This window comes from Bicyclus anynana, chromosome 2 (genome assembly GCF_947172395.1).
Source record: "Bicyclus anynana chromosome 2, ilBicAnyn1.1, whole genome shotgun sequence".
NCBI lineage: Eukaryota > Metazoa > Arthropoda > Insecta > Lepidoptera > Nymphalidae > Bicyclus > Bicyclus anynana.
In genome coordinates, this window is record NC_069084.1 from 6,448,295 (window position 1) to 6,455,280 (window position 6,986).

Here is a 6,986-nt window from a genome sequence, read left to right on the forward strand (position 1 = left end):
AAGATTTCACCATATCAAAGTTGCAAGTCCGGTGCCGTGATAGCCCAGTGGATGTGACCTCTGCCTCCGATTCCGGAGGGTGTGGGTTCGAATCCGGTCCGGGGCATGCACCTCCAACTTTTCAGTTGTGTGCATTTTAAGAAATGAAATATCACGTGTCTCAATCGGTGAAGGAAAACATCGTGAGGAAACCTGCACACCCGAGAATTATCTTAATTCTCTGCGTGTGTGAAGTCTGCCAATCCGCATTGGGCCAGCGTGGTGGACTATTGGCCTAACCCCTCTCATTCTGCGAGGAGACTCGAGCTCAGCAGTGAGCCGAATATGGGTTGATGACGAAGTCCGGTGCAACGCGATATGTGCACGCCACAGATATTTCTATGTAAGACGACGCAACGCACCGTGTGTCTGCGCTCTTATTGAGTTAAATAGTGGAGTAAGTATACCTACTTTTAAGAGAAAAGGGTTGCTTGGTTTCTGGTAAAACTTTCTGTGTGATAATTTTGTGGGTCCTGTAAAAAAGAGAAATAGAAACGCAAAAGCGTCACCGGTGGATGAAGTAAAAAAAGATGACTGCCTTAACAGAAGAAATAGAAACACAGAAGCGTTACCGGATCGGATCAAGTAAAAAAAGATGGATGTCTTAACAGGACGTTGCGTTTAATAAACGCTCGTCGTGTGGTTGTACTCTAAAGCTGCATCTTGAAGTTGTAATATAATGACATACTACATCATAATTTACTTCACAGAATCTTGAACGTTTTGCATAAATAAGAGAACTTAGTCGTTGCAAAACGTGAACTTTTTAACTATGACTTTAACACCGCACTCGTGAGTTGTTGTTTTGTTTAATTATTCCACACAATTGAATAATTGAAGTTATTTGCGAAGCTCTACTGCGTTGTATGCAGTATGTACTCGTATGCGTTCAAATATGAGTTGGATGTCCTAGGTTCAAAGTTTTATTGTGCAATCATATAAATATATATATAAAAAGTCATGTCTTGGACGTCCGTGTGACTGTATGTCACAGTAACGACAGAATTCACTAAACGAGTTTTTATATAATCCTTAATTTTTTTGTATAATTGGGAATATAATTAAAGTCAGTGGTCTTATTCAGTGTATTTAATCGATGTGTGATGTGTGATGTGTTATCGAGAGAATTTCAAATTCCTGCGACTTCGTCCGCATGGAAAATCTTGAAACACAGGCACAATAATATTTTTTTCAACTTTTGAGAGATACAATTCTGTCATTAAAGTTTTTTGCGTTACCATTTACGCAGCAGTTGTAACGGAAATCTCTCTCTATCTTTCCCGTTTTTGCAACATTTTCCCCCCTAGGTACCTAAGAATAAATGGTAAACCTAAGACTTTTTAACTTGTTTTTTTTTTACTTTCGTCTTTTAATTTTTTCAGTTAGTATCAGTAGTTCTCGATTAACTAGTCCAACCAAACAAACTCTGTAGCTTTGTTACATTAGTGTGAATCCATCTAATTTTCAAGTAATAAACAACATAAACAATACCGAGAATTGGCTAAGATAAAAAATACCTTAAGTCTCACAGCCTAAAAGGGATCTCTAAATCCCAAAATGGCACACAGAACTTTTGTAAGTGGTTTGGGAAGTTGCGGTAAACTACGCCTAATAAGTTAGTTTGCTAATATACCTACATATTGTTGTATGTTTTCAGGTATGTTTCCATTCGCCTGTTTAATTATTATTATTTCGGTTCACTGCTATAGTTTCTCTCTTAAATTTTTACTTTAGGTTTTATATTTTTAGAATCTATATTATAAAATGGATTCAACATAAATTTTGACGGCCTCCGTGGCGCAAAGACATACGCAGTGGATTTACAAGACAGATCCCCGGCTGATTGATTTTTTCTTAATTGATCTAGGTCTGGCTGGTCATAGGCTTTGGCCGTGGTTAGTTACCACCCTACCGGCAAAGGAGTACCGCCAATCGATTTAGCATTCCGGTACGATGTCGTGTAGAAACTGAAAGGGGATTTTCATCCTACTTCTAAAAAGTGAGCCCGCCTCCATATAAAATTGCAAAATAAAAAAAAATGTTGTGAGTAGTTTTATAGCAATACTAGCGGACGGCCGCGACTACGTCTGCGTGAAATTCAGTTTTTCATCACAGACTTTTTATTGCACCGTATTTTTCGTGTAGATCAGTATTGTGCAATATTTTATTCTCTGACTAAACACAAACACATTGCACAGTTTTCATTGTGCAATATAATTTATTGATTGTTTATATTCAAAGCAGGTTTCAAAATTTTGCATAAGATTAATAAATACACCGTTTTGTACAATTTTATTGTAGGTATATCTTTAATTAGGTACTATTTTGTATGCCACCATTATTAAATTTTCGTTCATTTAAGTTATAGCTAGTATTGCAGGAAAAATTAATAGTAATTTCAATGTGCTGATATTAGTGCATCTCGTTCGTTACTTAGCTAATGAAATTCGGACAAAATTGACGTATCCTGTAACGGAAACCGTCCCTAATATACTTGTGTCAGAAGTTGGGAGAGTAATTCGATATTTCGCTTTGTATATTGAAGGCAGGGGTGCTTGTAAATCTTCGTAAGGTAAGATTTCTCTGTAGATTACTCGGCCATGTGCTACACAGAAGAATGTTGAGATGTATTTGTATAGGTATGAAGTTAGGTAATAATAAAATACTGGTATCTTAGTATATTGAGCCGTGATAGCCTAGTGGGTGTGGGTTCGAATTCGGTCCGGAGCATGCACCACCAAATTTTCAGCTGTGTGCATTTTAAGATTAATTATCACGTGTCTCAAACGGTGAAGGAAAATATCGTGGTGAAATCTGCATACCAGAGAATTTTCTTAATTCCCTGCGTGTGTGAAGTCTGCCAATCCGCTTTGGGTCAGCGTGGTGGACTATTAGCCTAACTCCTCTCATTCTGAGCAGTGACCCGAATATGGGTTGATAACGAACTTAGTATTTGTACATTATATACGAAATTGGATGTTATCAATAAAAAAATAAATTAATAAGAAATTGTTTTAATATTGCCTTTATAAACCTCAAAAATGTATTTGTAAAAACTCTACCACAGGTTCGGTAGACATATTGTGCTAAGAAAGCGGCAAAAATATCAACAATTGTTATTTTTTTGAAAATCGTACAAACTAGATACGTATGCTGTTGTAGATATTCTATTCCCGGAAGACGATTTTCCTTTGAATGTTGTTTACAGCACTAACACACTTGTGTGTCTAATGTAAAATAAAGTAAATAGAGCAGAAATAGGTGGTCAAGTTATTAAATTATACAGAAGGAGATGTAATGAAAAAACATCGAAGGATGTATTAAAAAAATCGTTGCATCTAGTAAACAAGAAATAAAGAAATAATTTATTATATTTTGATTTAAAATTCAAAGGCGGCCTTATCGGTAAAGCAATCATTCCCAGACAACCTTTGGTGTCTAAGGAAATGCTAAATATATGTATAATAGGTAGTTGTGACAATTGGACCCTATTAAAAACAATTATATTTATATACTATTTTTTTTAATCTCTACACGTAAGCCCTTGACTACAATCTCACCTGACGGTAAGTGATGATGCAATCTAAGATGGAAGCGGGCTAACTTATTAGAAGTAGGATGAAATCCACACTCCTTTCGGTTTCTACACGCCATCGTACCGGAACGCTAAATCGCTTGGCGGTAGGTACGTCTTTATCGGTAGGGTGGTAACTGACACGACTGAAGCCTGAACCTGAACCAATTAAGAATACTGCAATCGGCCCAGCTAGGGCTCGAACCCAGGACCTCCGTCTTGTAAGTCCACCGCGCACACCACTGCGCCACAGAGGCCGTCAATTGTATACTTATGGGAATACATCTTAAAATTACATTTATGTATATAGTAATTATATGATACAAAAAAAATATAATTTTAGCTATTTTCTTTTATTTTATAAAGGGTGTCCCTAAAATAGACCCGCAGAGATGTAGCAGTTTTTGTTGGGTATGACGTCCTTCAAACTTAATAGCAAGACTAATATAAGTAAATATTAAAAGGGTTTTCCCTCTAGTCACGCAATTTGGAGCCGCGAAGCCTCAAAATATGAGGCCGGAACGAGGCACCGGAATTAAATTGTCTAACTTTGTTCACCGAAGCGGAGAAAACTTTATTTTACAGTGTTTCGTGATTAAGTCAATGTGCCAAAACTTTTTACAGCCGAGTACGAGTTGATAAAGGTAATTATTTTCTTTTAATTAAACTGACACGTAAAACGACGTTTTGTGGCTTGTGTAATAACTGCCGTACCAATAATGGCTGATACTGTTAAGCCACTATTGCATAATAACCTAGCTTAGGTGGAATACAAAGTTCTGAATGTTTTCTATTTTTGGGTTCCTTATCTCTTAAGAAGAATCCACCCTATAACGATTGATTTGTAGTCTGATGGTCTGTCTGTCTGTCATACTTTTCTCTTACTTCTCTCTAGGACTCGTTCTCAGTGAGTAAGTATGTTTATCGAAGAAAACAACACCCGTGAACTAAACATTTTGTTAAGTTTATACTCCTTTCTCAGTATTTAGTGTAATTACCCACCCCATCATCTTTGCAAACCGCTTTTGGTTAAAATATAGCTCCGTAAGTTTTGATTTTGTGCAAACGAGTAATAAGGCCTAATATTTTTTAATAGCACAAGCTCACAATTTTGTAAAGTTTGTAGGTATATAATTTTTCAAGTAAAAAACTTAGTGAAACGAAAATTAATTGTTATTTCAAAAATCAAATTTTGACAAATGACAAGTTTCTATATTTCGATAGGAAATAGGCACTGTACACACTCTACAATTAGAGTGCAACGTAGAGAATCATCATCATCATCATCAGCCATCATGTATCCACTGCTGGATATAGGCCTCTTTTAAGTAGCGCCAGCCGGCTCTATCTTTGGCTTTTTGCATCCAATCGATGCCTGCCACCTTCCAGAGGTCGTCGCTCCACCTAGTTGGGGGGCGCCCCACACTTCGCCTACTGAGACGCGGTCTCCACTCAAGGACCTTACCACTCCAACGACCATCGGTCGTCCGAAAGACATGACCAGCCCACTGCCACTTCAATGTACTAGCCCTTAGAGCTATGTCGGTAACTTTCGTTCTTTGTCGAATCACTTCGTTCCGGATTTTATCCCTCAAAGAGATTCCAAGCATAGCTCTCTCCATAGCACGCTGAGCGACTTGGAGTTTGTGGACTAGTCTCGCTGTCAGTGTCCAAGTTTCGGCACCGTAAGTCATGACAGGCAGAACGCAGTTTAAATAAAATTTACAGCGACAAAAGTATTGCGGCGCTAAATCTACTGGGTATGTCCCACGGGCGTTCAATTACCGGGACCAGTGCGTCCCATGGGCGTTTAAGTGGATAAGAAGTGTCTTTTATATTATACTAAACTGCAGAAGTGTTCAGGAGTAACTACCACGTACCAGATTACGCAGTATATGAGTAGGACGCCCTCCAGTTCGATGATCCGCCGACCTTAAAAAGGTAGTGGCTGGATGAATAAGATAGAGCCAGCAGTGGACTACCGGATGATTTTATTCTGCCAGCATTTTTTTTTTGTTTCAGAAGAATAATTCACTACAGATAAAAATATTACAATATTGCTTCTGGTTTGATTTAGCATAAGTGTGAATGAACCCTTACATTAGATACAACAATCACATCTCAGGTCGTTGTTCGGCATGATTTGAAATTCATGTCGGGAACTTTGATCCTCAGGCGAATCCATCGTATATTTGGGTATAAAATTAGAGATCATACTCTGGAGAATTGGGGATTGTAATATACAACTCGATGTGTTTACACAAACTTGTTAAGATATAGAACTCGACTGGTGGGAGGCTTCGGCCGTGGCTAATTACCACCCTACCGACAAAGATCGCCTAGCGATTTAGAGTTCCGGTACGATGTCGTGTAGAAACCGAAAGGGGTGTGGAATTTATCCTACTCCTAAGAAGTTAGCCCGGTTAGATTGCATCATAACTTACCATCAGGTGAGATTGTAGTCAAGGGCTAACTTGTAGAAAATTAAAAAAAAACTAGCAAATGAATTTTATTAAATCAATTTGAAATCAAGGCTTATGCAAAATAAACTTCCTGGTTTAAAAAAAACGACGTGGACCATTTAAAAATGTTCCTTTGACTGAAAAGTTTTATAAGAGTCACTTTTTAAAAAACCAACCCATACTGCCATTTCAGTCTAGTCTCAAAAGCATCAAACAAATTACCAAGTAAACTCCTGACCGCAAAATTTCAGTCTGGCTAAAACTTTTGCGCTCGCCTAAGCACACCGGTCCGCATAAGACAAGGATTTTTTTTATAAACATAGATAGATACTATTTAAAAATACTATTTTCTCCTATAATAAATTTTTTATGACTAGAATAGGAATTGGTACAACACAGGTTTAGTGTTTCCATAACTGTGCAGTTGTTTATACTCTTATTGGTTTAGTAAATCTAAATAGTTGTCATCTAAAGTAAAAAAAGATAAGTATCCTGGAAACACGTCAGCCTTCTAAACAAATATCTGACAAAGGACTGACGCCAGCAGACTGATGTTTTAGATATTTTGAGGTTACAAATAAAACTATTGTTTCTTTTGGTGTTTTCAAATATCAACAAATAACATTTTTACGAATCGAAAATAACGAGTCACCACAGTACTAATAATTTGACAGACCCAGCATGTGAATGCATAGTAACGAACACTCGTATAGACTACTCGTATATAATGTCATCCGTCAAATGACGTGCTCTACGAATAACTCTACTATCCATAATAAAACGTAGAAGAGATTTGGAATGGAGTCAATGATAATTGGCAGGAATTTTTAGTTTTAACAACGCACAGCGGACTGACGTACCACCGTATCGAACCCATACTACAACGTCAAACTGAATCCTCTACGCACGTT